This window comes from Rana temporaria, chromosome 8 (assembly GCF_905171775.1).
Source record: "Rana temporaria chromosome 8, aRanTem1.1, whole genome shotgun sequence".
NCBI lineage: Eukaryota > Metazoa > Chordata > Amphibia > Anura > Ranidae > Rana > Rana temporaria.
This window is the reverse complement of record NC_053496.1, coordinates 178,576,669-178,593,070: the sequence shown is the minus strand read 5'-3', so window position 1 is coordinate 178,593,070 and position 16,402 is coordinate 178,576,669. Positions and strand designations below refer to the sequence as shown.

Genomic DNA, 16,402 nt, shown 5'->3' with positions numbered 1-16,402 from the left:
TTGAAATTTTACATAAAACTACTGTAGCACTACCCCCGGAGGAGCTGCTGGATGTTTGGGCGGCACATTTACCTAATGGCTCCCCCGAATTTCTAGGGGTGAATAATGCGTATTGCATTTGGTAGAAGTAAAGGAATGTCCACAACAGGTGTTCTCTGCTGTGCTCTTTATTACCCAGCCGGGTAAAAACAACAAACTTGTGGTGAGGAAAGTTAAGTTGAAGAAGAGAGAACAGCAGATTCAGGCGTGATGATAAGGAAACAGTCCTGCTCCCAAGCGTACCACTTCTCTGGGCCACTCCTGTCTAAGTGGGTTTAGTGTACCCGGACAGGCCTCTCTCACTGACCTGCAGCTGGAGTATCACTCGAACAATTGTAGGATAAAGTCCCTGCCACAGACCCTCCTTGGTGAACTTAAATTTGAAGAAAAGTCTCTGCCACAGACCCTCCTTGGTGAGCCTCAGAAAGACACCTCTGCCACAGGCCTCTTCTGGATTATAATTACGGAGGTAATCCTCCTTAGATGAATTATGCCTAAATCTCCTTCAACTTGACGCCCAGGTACCGACTGACAGGTGATCAATCCTTCAGTGTCCGGCTACCTTGATCCCCAGTGGTTTATCGAGGCCCCTTTTGGATCGCCAGGCTCTCAATGGCGCTCCTCAGACGGAATCCCCACCGAACAGCAATACAGTTTGGGATCCTCAAAGGTGGGAACCCAGTCGCTCACTGGGCCCCCATCGCTGTTCAGATGCTCCAGGCCAACATGGTCTCAGAACCAGGAACAACGCGTGGTACGCACGCCCCAGTCAGGAAGGCCATAACACTGTGGCACCGTGATGTGGTCACCCTAAAGGTGGGTGCCACCCTCAAAGAAGAAGACCCAGAACCAATGGCGTCTGCCTCATAAATACCCCTCCCCAGCATGCACAGCGAGGTCAAACCCTCCTGATTGGCTGCTGGGAAAAAGCACCCAAACCTTGACTCCACTGCTGCCACCTGCAGCACCGGGGTTGGAAGAACACCCCAGTGTAACATAATAGCCTAAAACACAGCCAAGCTGAGACAGAGACCCTGTTTTGCACTCAACAACTTGGATCAGAGTTTAACTACACTCTGATCTCCCTCTAAATTTAACTAGCACCGGTACCATAAAGTACACAGGCGCTACACTACTTTTTGTGTTCCAGATGCATCATGCATTCTCAATCACTCAGAAATTGCAGCTTGTCCATACAGGCTTGATATCTGTGGGGTAGATATCTTTTTTTCTCAGAAACAAGTTTTTTAAAGAATAGGTTTTACATACATATCATATCATCCAGTTCCACCAAATCATAGTTCATATACATTATATCCGTTATCTCTATCCCTCCACCCAAGGCATGGTAATTTCAATGTACAGTTTATGAAGGTCGTCCATCCGCCCACATGGCTTGCTTCACCTGCCCTCCTCTAGCGGCTACACTTAGCATTATTTCTTATGCAATTGTCTCAAAGAAGTAACCTATCTAGTATGAGGTCCACCGGGGATAATCCTGGGGTGCTCAGCCAGGGTGACCACTGCGTTTCAAATTTACCAGGGCTCCCCCTGTGTTGAAAGATAAACTTCTCTAGTCATAACGTGTCTCCCACTTTATTAACCACTTCCCGCCCGGCCTATGGCCGATTTACGTCCGGGAAGTGGTTATGAAATCCTGACAGGACGTTCTAGAACGTCCTGCAGGATTTCATGCCGCGCGCGCCCGTGGGGGCGCGCATCGCGGCGATCGGTGATGCGGGGTGTCAGTCTGACACCCTGCATCTCCGATCTCGGTAAAGAGCCTCCGGCGGAGACTCTTTACCACGTGATCAGCCGTGTCCAACCACGGCTGATCACGATGTAAACAGGAAGAGCCGCCGATGGCTCTTCCTCACTCGCGTCTGACAGACGCGAGTAGAGGATAGCCGATCTGCGGCTCTCCTGACAGGGGGGGTTAGCGCTGATTGTTTATCAGCGCAGCCCCCCCTCGGATCGCCACACTGGACCACCAGGGATGCCCACCCTGGAGCACCAGGGTGGGCAAAAAAAAAAAAAAAGTCAAAAAAAAAAAAAAAAAGTCAAAAAAAATAAAAAAAAACCCCATAAAGAAAAAAGATGCCAGTCAGTGCCCACAAATGGGCACTGACTGGCAACAATCAGTGCTGCCACCCCAGTGTCCATCAGCGCCACCCCAGTGTCCATCAGCGCCACCCCAGTGTCCATCAGCGCCACCCCAGTGTCCATCAGTGCCACCCCACAGTGCCCATCCATGCCCAGTGCCCACCTAGCAGTGCCCATCTGTGCCACCCATAAGTGCCCATCTGTGCCGCCCATGAGTGCCCATCTGTGCCGCCTATGAGTGCCCAGTGCCGCCCATGAGTGCCCATCAGTGCCGCCTACGTGTGCCCATCAGTGCCGCCTACGTGTGCCCATCAGTGCCGCCTACGTGTGCCCATCAGTGCCGCCTATGTGTGCCCATCAGTGCCGCCTATGTGTGCCCATCAGTGTCGCATACCAGCGCCGCCAATCAGTGCCACCTCATCTGTGCCCGTCAGTACTACCTCATCGATGTCCATCAGTGCCATCTCATCGGTGCCCATTAGTGCCGCCATATCAGTGCCCGTAATTGAAAGAGAAAACTTATTTACAAAAAAATTAACAGAAAAAAATAAAAACGTAATTTTTTTTCCAAATTTTCAGCCTTTTTTTAGTTGTTGCGCAAAAAAAAAAAAATCGCAGAGGTGATCAAATACCACCAAAAGAAAGCTCTATTTGTGGGGAAAAAAGGACGCCAATTTTGTTTGGGTACAGTGTAGCATGACCGCGCAATTGCCATTCAAAGTGCGACAGTGCTGAAAGCTGAAAATTGGCTTGGGCGGGAAGCTGCGTAAGTACCTGGTATGGAAGTGGTTAAACCATTCCCTGAGCAAGGGGGGCTTGGCCACCTTCCATTGTCTAAGGATGAGTAACCATGCCTGAAATAGGGCTCTTGCAATGGGCAGTTTAAAGTTGTCCTCTAGGGGGGAGATTGTCTTGGATTCCCAGCTACACGGTTTGGGGTCAGTCAGGATAGTCACTGAAAAGGCTCTATTGATGATAGTCAGTACCACTGTCCAATACAAATGTAACTTTGGGCAGTGGGGTAAATATCTAACATTTTCCTATCCTCATTTTCACAACTCACAAATGTTTATTCCCAGATGCAACGTGCTTGCTCTCTCCCTCAGAAATTGTGGCCTAGACAAAAAAGGCTTCAAAGGTGCTGTGCAAATCTGTGTATTTTTTTTTCATTTACCTTTTAAACAAATAGACAGTTTTCTTTTTTTACAGACACAACAGATTTGCTGAAGAAACATGCCTAGGAAATTGCAGCCTGTCCAGAAAGCCTTAATTGCTGTGGTGCAAAACCTTGAAAATGTTCCCGTCTTAGTCTAACATGCAGTGGCGGCCCGTCCATAGGGGGCGCATGGGCGCCGCCCCCCCTCTCCCCAAAGCCAGTAAAAAAAAATAAAAAAAATGAAAAAAACATTTTTTTTTTTGGGCCCTTTAAGAAAAAAAAAAGGTCCTTTAAGACGGTGCATGTTCAGGGTGAGCGCCGGTCAAAGACTCAGAGCACTGCTATAGCATCATTGAAGCGTCATGCCAATGCAGCAGGCAAGACGCTTCATTTGCAGTTTTTTTTTAAGCTCTGTGGCTATGTGCTGTGCGCCATGAGCCAATCACTCTCCAGTGTCTCCACTCTCCTCTCTAATTGGGTGCTGCTGCTTCCTCACTGCAGAAGGAAATGGGCGGTGCTTTCCCCGGGGCAGTGTTACCTTAGTCCTCCTGGAGTCAAAAGCGAAAGTAAGTAACTTTATTAAAAACACTTTATTTGTCTCATTGTCTGTCCTGTCCAGTGTCCCTGTCCACCCCATCATGTCCAGCACCTTATGCTGTATGCTCAGCCTGTACTGTGATCGGACTGAGAGAGGACAGGAGGGAGGGGGGAGGGTGCCGTGCTTCACATCTCCTGTATGTGTGTGAGGGCGCCATAGAGTACTGCGTCCTGCAGCTGTGCTTTACAAATCTCTTATGTCTGCCTATCTAATCTATCTGACTGTCCTGCCTGTCCCCTCTCTCTCTCTCTCTCTCTCTCTGTCTCTGTCTGTCTATCTGTTTAATTATCTATCTATCTCTCTATCTATCTATAGCCATATCTATCTATCTATCTATCTATCTATCTATCTATCTATCTATCTATCTATCTATCTATCGCCATATCTATCTATCTATAGATCTATCTATCTATCTATCTATCTATCTATAGCTCTATCTATCTATCTATCTCTCTATCTATAGATCTATCTATCTCTCTATCTATAGCTCTATATATCTATCTATCTCTCTATCTATAGATCTCTCTATCTATCTATCTATCTATCTATCTATCTATCTATCTATCTATCTATCTATCTCTCTATCTATCTATCTATCTATCTATAGATCTCTCTATCTATCTATCTATCTATCTATCTCTCTATCTATAGATCTATCTATCTATCTATCTCTCTATCTATAGATCTATCTATCTATCTATCTATCTATCTATCTCTCTATCTATAGATCTATCTATCTCTCTATCTATAGCTCTATCTATCTATCTATCTATCTATCTATCTATCTATCTATCTATCTATCTATCTATCTATCTATCTCTCTATCTATAGATCTCTCTATCTATCTATCTATCTATCTATCTATCTCTCTATCTATAGATCTCTCTATCTATCTATCTATCTATCTATCTATCTATCTATCTCTCTATCTATAGATCTATCTATCTATCTATCTATCTCTCTTTCTATAGATCTATCTATCTCTCTCTATAGCTGTATCTATCTATCTATCTCTCAATCTATAGATCTATCTATCTCTCTATCTATAGCTCTATCTATCTATCTATCTATCTATCTATCTATCTATCTATCTGCTACCTCTGTCTAATTATCTATCTATTTATCTATCTAATTATCTGTCTGTCTATCTATATCTATCTGTCTGTTTAATTATCTATCTATCTATCTATCTATCTATCTATCTATCTATAGCTATCTGCCTAATTATCTATTTATCTATCTAATTATCTATCTGTCTGTCTGTTTAATTATCTATCTATCTATCTATCTATCTATCTATCTATCTATCTATAGCTCTATGTCTCTATCTATCTATCTATCTATCTATAGCTCTATATCTCTATGTCTCTATCTATCTATCTATCTATCTATCTATTTGTCTGTCTATCTAATTATCTATAGCTAGCTGTCTGTCTGATTATCTATCTATCTATCTATCTATATCCATCTAATTATCTTATAAAGCGAAAAACGCACTGAGTAGGTAATGAAACCATGTCAGTAGTGTAGGACTTTTTATGGTGTTTCGTGTCAAAGAGTAGGTGAGCTAATAATGTAACATAGAAACATATATAGAAAAGTATCAAAATTTAATATAAATACATGAAAACAAAAATAAATAAAAAATACAATGACAGAAATCATTGATTGCCCTGTTGTAGATAAGATATGACAATAGTTAGATGAGTAGAGGGCTGGTCGCCGACATGTTTCGCACTACGCGTCTTCTGGGCGCCGCACACATCTATGACATACTCTCATCAGTAACTGTGGGATGTCAAATAACGCCAGTGGATATATACGCGAAGCAGGACTAAGGGAAGTTGGAAAAATACACCGGGCACAAGCGTGTCTGGACAACAACTTCACCCCCTATTATTGTGGTTAAGCAACGTTTAGGTTCCTATATGACCATAGTGATGGATGCAGAGAGGTTAAACCAAAGCAGAGGCTCCTGTAGTGCCTGGTGTGGCATGCAAATGAAAGTCACACACCTATTGTAATATGCAGGTTGAGCGTCCTCTCTAATGGCAAGCTTCCATCACCAGGTTCCTGGCGTGTGTGGATCTAATTATCTATCTATATCTATATATCTGTCTGTTTAATTATCTATCTATCTATCTATCTATCTATCTATCTATCTATCGCTCTCCCTCTCTCTTTCTCTGTCTCTCTCTATCTGTTTAATGGTCTATCTATCTATCTATCTATCTATCTATCTATCTATCTATCTATCGCTCTCTATCTAATTATCTATCTATATCTGTCTGTCTGATTATCTATCTATCTATCTATCTATCTATCGATCTATCTAATTATCTATATCTATATGTCTGTCTAATTATATATCTATCTATCTATCTATCTATCTATCTAATTATCTATCTGTATGTCTAATTATCTATCTATCTAATTATCTATAGCTCTATCTCTCTCCCCCTCCCTCCATCTATCTATCTGTTTAATTATCTATTTATCTATAGCTCTATCTAGCTATGTCTCTCTATCTATCTATCTATCTGTCTGTCTGTCTATCTAATTATCTATCTAATTATATATAGCTCTATCTCTCGCTCCCTCCCCCTCCCTCTATCTATCTATCTATCTATCTATCTATCTATCTATCTATCTATAGCTATCTGCCTAATTATCTATTTATCTATCTAATTATCTATCTATCTATCTATCTATCTATCTATTTGTTTTATTATCTGTCTGTCTATCTATCTATCTGTCTCTCTGTCTGTCTGCAGGTCCCATTGTCTGCGAGTGGCGGGGGGGGGGGGGGGTTGACTGGGGTTTTGTTTGCGCCCCCCCAAAAAAATAGAGCACCAGCCGCCACTGCTAACATGTAAAACCCTTCATTTTATATTTACAGATGAAATATGCTCAGTCACTCAGAAACTGCAGTCTGTCTATACCGGTTTAGGATCTGTGGTGCAAATCTGTTACAGTTTTCTGTTTTCAGTCTCCAAACCTATAGATGATTTTTTCTATTCAGGTGCAATGTGCTTGTTCTAACCCTCAGAAATCGCAGTGGCTTACAAGGTTTGCTAAAAACATGTGAATGTTTTCTGTTATATTTGTGACAAAGACACAATTATTTTGTTTTCAGGTGCAATAAGCCTGTTCAGAACTGTAATATTTTGATCTCACCAGTCTCTGAAACAAGACACTCATTTTTTATTTCCAGGTGTAATATGCCCGCCCAGTAACTTTAAAATTGAAGGCTGTCCATACAGGCTAAATATCTCTGGTGTAATCTGTAACATCTTTCCATCTTCAATCTCCTATTAAATATATATTTTTTTGGAAGTGTAGTGCTTGCTCTCACCTTCCGAAATTTTGGATTATCCAAAAAAGGCTGTAAATCTTCAATCTTAGCAAAATGACAATTTTTTTTTCTTACATAAAATCTGCCTGCTCTCTCCCTCTCCTGTGCTCCAATATGTACAGCTATGGCCAAAGTTTTGAGAATGACACAAATACTAATTTTCACAAAGTCTGCTGCCTCAGTTTTTGAGATGGGAAATTGCATATACTCCAGAATGTTATGAAGAGTGATCAGACGAATTGCAATTAATTGCAAATTTCCTTTTTGCCATGAAAATTAACTTAATCCCATAAAAAAAATTTCCACTGCATTTGTGAAGAAGGCTTCAGGGTGCCCAAGAAAGTCCATCAAGCGCCAGGACCGTCTCCTAAAGAGGATTCAGCTGCGGGATCAGAGTGCCACCAGTGCAGAGCTTGCTCAGGAATGGCAGCAGGCAGGTGTGAGCGCATCTGCACGCACAGTGAGGCGAAGAATTTTGGAAGATGGCCTGGTGTCAAGAAGGGCAGCAAAGAAGCCACTTCTCTCCAAAAAAAACATCAGGGACAGATTGATCTTCTGCAGAAAATATGGTAAATGGACTGCTGAGGACTGGGGCAAAGTCATATTCTCTGATGAAGCCTCGTTCCGATTGTTTGGGGCATCAGGAAAAAGGCTTGTCCGGAGAAGAAAAGGTGAGCGCTACCATCAGTCCTGTGTCATGCCAACAGTAAAGCATCCTGAGACCATTCATGTGTGGGGTTGCCTCTCATGCAAGGGAGTGGGCTCACTCACAATTTTGCCCAAAAACACAGCCATGAATAAAGAATGGTACCAAAACACCCTCCAACAGCAACTTCTTCCAACAATCCAACAAGAGTTTGGTGAAGAACAATGCATTTTCCAGCACGATGAAGCACCGTGCCATGAGGCAAAAGTTATAATTAAGTGGCTCGGGGACCAAAACGTTGACATTTTGGGTCCATGGCCTGAAAACTCCCCAGATCTTAATCCCATTGAGAACTTGTGGTCAATCCTCAAGAGGCGGGTGGACAAACAAAAACCCACTAATTCTGACAAACTCCAAGAAGTGATTATGAAAGAATGGGTTGCTATCAGTCAGGAATTGGCCCAGAAGTTGATTGAGAGTATGCCCAGTCTAATTGCAGAGGTCCTGAAAAAGAAGCGCCAACACTGCAAATACTGACTCTGCATAAATGTCATGGAATTGTCGATAAAAGCCTTTGAAACGTATGCAGTGCGTGTAATTATATTTCACTACATCACAGAAACAACTGAAAAAGATCTAAAAGCAGTTTAGCAGCAAACTTTGTGAAAACTAATATTTGTGTCATTCTCAAAACTTTTGGCCACAACTGTACTATGTTTCAGTCTTCAGTTATTTATCAATTCACCGTTAAAAATCTGCATGCTCCCTCAAGCTGAGATTGCATCTTAGCTAAAAAGGAGTACATACTGCTCAACAAATTATGATTTTTTTTGTTTGTGGCTCTGGAAAATTACACTTTAATTTAGTTACATATAACACTGGCCAAGTGTCTTACATTGTCGGCTAATAACAACACTGTACATAGTGTGCAGCAAGTCTGCAAAATGTTTCTGGCTCTTGACTCTGACATGATAAACAGATTTTTTTGATTCAGAGTAACATATACCTCATAGTTATCTATACAATAATAATGGCTGCTGTCTTTGAAATAATACCCTCTAGTTGTTATTTTAGGAACAAAAATTAAATAATCCCTCCACCATAGATTGCTGCCCAAGTCCCAAATCAATTTGCTTCCATACTCTCCAGCCACTGTGCCATGTTTGGCTGTTGTCTCTGAAACACAGTAATTACATTTTTTATTATGAAGTTTTTTCAGAGTAACATATACCTCATAGTTATCTAGTATAAATGCTTGCAAAATTGTCAGGAAGTCTATACAATATTAAAGGCTGCTGTCTTTGAAATAATACCCTCTAGTTGTTATTTTAGGAACACAAATTAAATAATCCCTCCCCCATAGATTGCTGCCCAAGGCCCAAATCAATTTGCTTCCAAGCCACTGCCCTGTGTTTGACAATCCCTATCAGCCCAGAGAAGACATTACTGATATCTAAGGTTCAGCTTCAAAATTTAAATATAATTAGAATTTTCTGAATCAAACCAAAGTAGATTAGGCTCATCCCAAGTTATAATTATGAAAAAACAAACAGAAAATTATGCACAAATTTATAAAGCACACACATTAATTGTATAAACATATAATTTTTTTTAAACAATGTTTTAAAATGGTTACCAATATACATTACAATTATATCGTTCATATCTCTTCATAGTAATTTTATATATTTGACATCACTGTAAATGATCCTTTTATAGTTTCTCTATTTGGTGGATAATATATTTTCCCATTTTTATCAAAAGATATTGGAATTTCCGCTTATCCTTGGGGATTCTGCCACGTGTTTCCTGAAAGTGTTGAGTAATACTCAGATCTGGATAATTAGCCTGACCTACGGTGCTGAGAATTCTATCACCAGGAATGGATGTAATAGGAAAGGATATGTAGCTCTTATTAGATCCAGCCTCTTCATGAGTTCTACACTACAATGCAGAGAAGTCCTCAGCGTGGATTTTCTTTATCATTAGTGTCTACATCCCCACCACACATTGTTACCTCAGCATTGTCCACCTCACTAAACACTCTCTACACCCCTGTGTTGTATCTCTTTTCTCAATGTCTGTACTACATTCTCTGGGAGCTCCCCCATCCACAGTGCCAAAGTTTGGGAATCCACACCCACTAGGGGCAGAATGTTCAGACTGTCAGTAAGAGCTGGACAGTCGGTGGTAACAACCACAGAGCAGACACAGAGAGCTCAGTGAACCTGCTTGATTAGTGACGGTGAGAGGCCTGATAAGGGCCAATATGCAGAGTCTAAGGTACTGCTTAATCTTCTCCAGAGCTCCTAGACATAGGTAAGTTACACTGTGTGCATTTCCTATTTATTTATTACAGGTTGTTTTATAATGCTGATATTTGCTTTACATATAAACTGCTTTACATATATACATTGACATCAGTCCCTTCCCTCAAACCCATGGTATACTACATTCTCCAACAGCTCTCCTCCACCATACACACTACATTTTCCGAACAGCTCTCCTCCACCATCCACACTACATTCTCCGACAGCTCTCCTCCACCATCCACACTACATTCTCCGACAGCTCTCCTCCACCATCCACACTACATTCTCCGACAGCTCTCCTCCCACCATCCACACTACATTCTCCGACAGCTCTCCTCCACCATCCACACTACATTCTCCGACAGCTCTTCTCCACCATCCACACTACATTCTCCGACAGCTCTCCTCCCATCATCCACACTACACTCTCCGACAGCTCTCCTCCACCATCCACACTACATTCTCCGACAGCTCTCCTCCCACCATCCACACTACATTCTCCGACAGCTCTCCTCCACCATCCACACTACATTCTCCGACAGCTCTCCTCCACCATCCACACTACATTCTCCGACAGCTCTCCTCCACCATCCACACTACATTCTCCGACAGCTCTCCTCCACTACACTATCCACACTACATTCTCCAACAGCTCTCCTCCACCATCCACACTACATTTTCCGACAGCTCTCCTCCACCATCCACACTACATTCTCCGAAAGCTCTCCTCCCATCATCCACACTACATTCTCCGACAGCTCTCCTCCATCATCCACACTACATTCTCTGACAGCTCTCCCCCCCACCATCCACACTACATTCTCCGACAGCTCTCCTCCACCATCCACACTACATTCTCCGACAGCTCTCATCCCACCATCCACACTACATTCTCTGACAGCTCTCCCCCACCATCCACACTACATTCTCCGACAGTTCTCTCTCACCAACCACACTTCTTTCTCCAACAGCTCTCCTCCACCATCCACATTACATTCTCAGACAGCTCTCCTCCCACAATCCACACTACATTCTCCGACATCTCTCCTCCACCTTACACTGTATTTTCTGATGTTTAACAAGATTGTGTTTCCTCAAGAAAACTTTCCCGCACGCTGAACATGAATAAGGACGTTAACCCATGTGAATTCTCTTGTGGTTATTAAGGTTTCTTTTCTGGGTGAACGATTTTCCACACTGCGAACATGAAAAAGGACACTCACCCGTGTGAATTCTCTGATGTTTAACAAGGTATTCTTTATGATTGAACGATTTCCCACACTCTGAACATGAATAAGGATTTTCACCGGTGTGAATTCTCTGATGTATAACAAGGCCTCCTTTTCGAGTGAAAGATTTCCCACACTCTGAACAGGAATGGGGATGCACACCCGTGTGACTTCTCTGATGTTTAACAAGGTCTCCTTTACAAATAAAAGCTTTCCTGCACTCCGAACATGAATAAGGACGCTCACCCGTGTGAATTCTCTGGTGTTTAATAAGGTCTCCTTTATAAGTGAAAGATTTCTCACACTCTGAACAACGGTAAGGACGGTTACCTGTGTGAATTCTCTGATGCAGAACAAGGTCTCCTTTCTGAATGAAAGATTTCCCGCACTCTGAACATGAAAAAGGACGCTCACCTGTGTGAATTCTCTGATGTTTAACAAGGCCTCTTTTAAGAGTGAAAGATTTTCCGCACTCTGAACATGAATAAGGACGCTCACCTGTGTGACTTCTCTTATGTTTAACAAGGTCTCCTCTATGAGCAAAAGTTTTCTCACACTCTGAACACGAATAAGGACGCTCACCTGTGTGAGTTCTCTGATGTTCAACAAGGCCTCTTTTACGAGTGAAAGTTTTCCCGCACTCTGAACATGAATAAGGACGCTCACCTGTGTGAATTCTCTGATGCCTAACAAGACGATCTTTCCTAAGAAAAGAATTCTCGCACTTTGAACATGAATAAGGACGCTCACCCATGTGAAACTTTTGGTGCTGCACAAGGTTTCCTTTCTGAGTGAAAGATTTCCCGCACTCCGAACATGAATAAGGACGCTCACCAATGTGAATTCTCTGATGTTTAACAAGGTTGTCTTTATGATTGAAAGATTTCCCACACTCTGAACATGAATAAGGACGCTCCCCCGTGTGAACTCTCTGATGTTTAAAAAGGCCTGCTTTCTGAGAGAAAGATTTCCCGCACTCTGAACATGAATAAGGACGTTCACCTGTGTGAACTCTCTGATGTTTAAAAAGGCCTGCTTTCTGAGTGAAAGATTTCCCGCACTCTGAACATGAATAAGGACGTTCACCTGTGTGAACTCTCTGATGCCTAACAAGGCCTCCTTTCCCAATAAAGGATTTCCCACACACTGCACAGGAATAAGGACGCTCCCCTGTGTGCACTCTTTGATGTTTAACAAGCTCTCCTTTATGAGTGAAGGATTTCCCGCACACTGAACATGAATAAGGACACTCACCTGTGTGAATTCTCTGATGCTTAACAAGGTCTCCTCTATGAGTGAAAGATTTCCCACACACTGAACATGAATAGAGACGCTCACCTGTGTGAATTTTATGGTGCCTAACAAGATTATCTTTCTTATGAAAAGATTTCCCACACTCTGAACAGGAATAGGGACGTTCACCCGTGTGAAATTTCTGGTGTTGCATAAGGTTTCCTTTTTGAGTGAAAGATTTCCCGCACTCTGAACATGAATAAGGACGTTCTCCTGTGTGAACTCTTTGATGCTGAATAAAATTTCCTTTCCTATTGAAAGATTTCCCGCACTCTGAACATGAGAATAGATTGTGACCTTGGTGATCTCCTTCATGGGGTGAGGAAGATTCCTTGGGATTAGAAGGATCTGTTGATCTATCTGCAGTGTGAGATCTTACATGGATATTTACAATCATAGTATGTGATTGATGAGAAGATTCCCCCTGATCAGAGGGATCCATTGATGTCTCCGGACAGGAAGGTCTGTGATGTATATTTTGTGTATTTGGATTTCCTCCTGGAGGATCCTGTGTGATGACAATATCTTCTGACTTACAGTCAGCAGATAATAGAAGATGTCTCTCCAAGGAATTCCTCACATCACATCCATCTGTTGGAAAGAAGGAAAAAATATAAAAAATCTCAGAAGATGACAAATGACTGGAGTTTTAGCTCCTCCCCCCCGTCGGTGGAATAAGTGGAAATGCCGATCTCACAGCTGGGCTCCTGTTCTCCCTCCAAAATCAATCAGAAATGTCTTCACACCGAGTCCATATATGATCTGCTAATTCTAGAATAATAAATAGTTATGACTGAGGCTTCATTATCCAAAACGCATTAGTGGATTGTTACTACATCGAATTGGCTGGATTTAAATTATAAAGAATTTACAGATCCTGTATGGAGAGAGGGGGTGGCATAATATAAATGCACTCACAAAAGCACCAAATGACTGGCCGGTTGGAATAACTGAGATTGAATCAGGGAGCTGGCGACCTCTAATGGTACACATCCAGCCTTGGCTTAGCCTGAGAAGTGACGTCAGGTTGAGGAGTTCTCCGGGATTGCGGCCGTTCTTTTGGTTCAGCGGATTCTACAGCTGGAACAGCATCCAGCTTTACTTTCCTCATACATGGACATACCATGAGGTCCAGTCTCCTCCTACATATATCACTTAATAAGCAGGAAGTGACACATGCAGGGGAAGACACAGAAGCAGGAAGTGACACATGTAGATGAAGACACAGAAGCAGGAAGTGGCACATGCAGGGGAAGACACAGAAGCAGGAAGTGACACATGCATGCCCTTTGCTTGACTTTCATCCGGCCCTTGGGGCACTATTACTTATCTACATACCATTGATATGAGGCATTATTCCTTCCATTGACACCAAAGAAAAAGCATCATTCCTCCCTCTGACACCAGGGATGGGTTTCCATTCCTCCTATTGACTTCAGAGATCAGGCACTATTGGGTTCCCAGAGGTCAAAGGTCACAGGGAGTGGCTGACCCACCACCACCAAAGTGTACCGCCTACCCCAACTAAGTCGGGAAATTAACAAGTCGGGGTAAGCTAAAACGCTGTTTTTTATTTTCCTTGCATGTCCCCCTCAGATCTACAGCGACTGCACTTCCAAGTGCACTTGTAGTGCAAAGTGGATTTGCCTTTTGTAAATAACCCCCGTTGTCTTGAGGAGATAAAGATGGGCACTTGTCTCAAGGCCGCATGCTAATCTGCTCACATCGGGAAACGCATTACCGTGTTTTGACCTTCCTATCACTCTTATGCCACATTCTGTTGTCTGCTGTAACCTGCTGCATTCAATGAAGATCTTCGTGGTATTTAGCGAGTTCAGCTATCTGATAAAACCTGTCTGGTATGATTGTATCTGCTTATATATGCCTCGAAAGACGTCCATTCGTGACAAAACCGATTGGGCGGAGATACACAGACCTGTCATTGCGTTTTTACGCATCTGTTATCAATTGATGCTGTTTACTACTTTTGCTTGTACTTCTTTGGAAACGTGTGTAAGTGCAATATTTGGCTCAATAAATTCCCTGTAATAGGTTTGACACTATTGGAGCTCCTTCTTTTCTTCATTTAGTTTACCACTGGCGCATCCGGCAAGTGTCCTATTATTAAAAGTCAGCAGCTGCAGTATGTGTAGCTGCTGGCTTTTAAGCAGTGGGCCTCTTTAAGAACAAAACTACAGATCCTATCTTGATTGTAACCCGGGGACTGCTTGTATTAGGCAAACACATATTTAACCTTTAGCACCTGCCTAAAGGACGATGTGACAATCTAATAAGCATCTAAAATGTTTCCTTAAAACTACAATCCTTATACTCAGAAGTAAAATGAGACTGTGACCCGTTTCCTCCATAGCGCCTATACTTACGTGTGTCGATAGGTAGAGAAATGTCCTCCTGTTCACTCTTCATAATCATCCCAACCTCCTCCGTGAATGACTGATCACCCCCCACATACGTCTCTACTACTTCTTCTTTAACCTCAGCTTTTATAATAATCCGTTCTTCACCCTACACCAAAAATAATAGAAAATATCTATTAAAGTCAACTTTAGGTGGAAAGAAGAAAGAAGAAGAAGACTGCAGCTCTGTATTCACTTCTACATAAATTTGTTTAAATAGGAGCTAGAAACCTTAAATGTAGAAGTAAGCATTAGAAGAAGAAAATACCTATACTAGTGCTAACAAACCAGGACCCATGTTGGCCCGGAAACTCAATTCCGTGGGCCGTATACACAAACCTATTCGGCTGCGTGCCAGGGGTGGGGGTCTCACCTCCGACCCAACGAAGATCACAGCAGAGTTTGCCACCTTCTTGTCTGATCTGTATCAAAAACCAGACTCGTTCAATTCAGAGCGTGCAGTACGCTTTTTTCAGGATCTCCATCTCCCCTCTTTATCCACGGCGGCCCGCGATGCTTTAAACGCAGATATCTCTGAGGAGGAAGTCGGGAGGGCTATTAAGTCACTTAAACCCTCGAAGGCCCCTGGCCCAGATGGGTTTTCGGGAATCTACTATAAGAAATTTGCCGCCCTATTGACTCCCCATCTTGCCACTTATTTTAACTCATTGAAGCAGGGATCTCAACCTTCCCCAGAATCCCTTAAAGCTTTTATTACCATGATTCCTAAAACATCGGACGAGGTCAATGAGCCTCAGGCGTTCAGACCCATTTCCTTGTTGAACGTGGACATGAAGGTTTTGGGAAAGGTTCTGAGCACTCGTGTCAATATATATCTCCAAACCCTTATACATAGGGATCAGGTGGGTTTTGTCCCAGGCAGGCAGGCGGGGGACAATATCCGCAAGGTCATACACTTAATTCATATTTTACACCAACGTAAAATACCAGGCTTTGTATTGTCTCTTGATATATACAAAGCATTTGATTCGCTCTCCTGGGACTACTTAGAATTTGTGCTCGCACGGTGGGGCTTTGGTGGGGACTTTCTGGCCTGGATTAAAGCTCTATACTCGTCCCCAGTAGCATCAGTTAAATATGCTGGTTTCTTTTCGTCACCTTTCCCGATTTTCCGGGGCACAAGGCAGGGCTGTCCACTGTCTCCGGCGCTTTTTGTTCTTGCGCTGGAGCCTCTGGCTATGGCCCTCCGTGAAAACCCTGATATTACTGGCGTTCCTTACGCGGGTATCCATT

At 42.7% G+C, this 16,402-nt stretch overlaps 1 protein-coding gene and 1 pseudogene across 1 annotated transcript in view; both read right to left on the bottom strand.

The window, feature by feature from the left end:
• LOC120910546 (zinc finger protein 850-like) overlaps positions 1–16,402 on the bottom strand; it is a 1,103,195-nt gene that overhangs the window by 1,007,705 nt on the left and 79,088 nt on the right.
• The window catches only part of LOC120910196, a 41,288-nt pseudogene continuing 35,955 nt past the window's right edge, over positions 11,070–16,402 (bottom strand).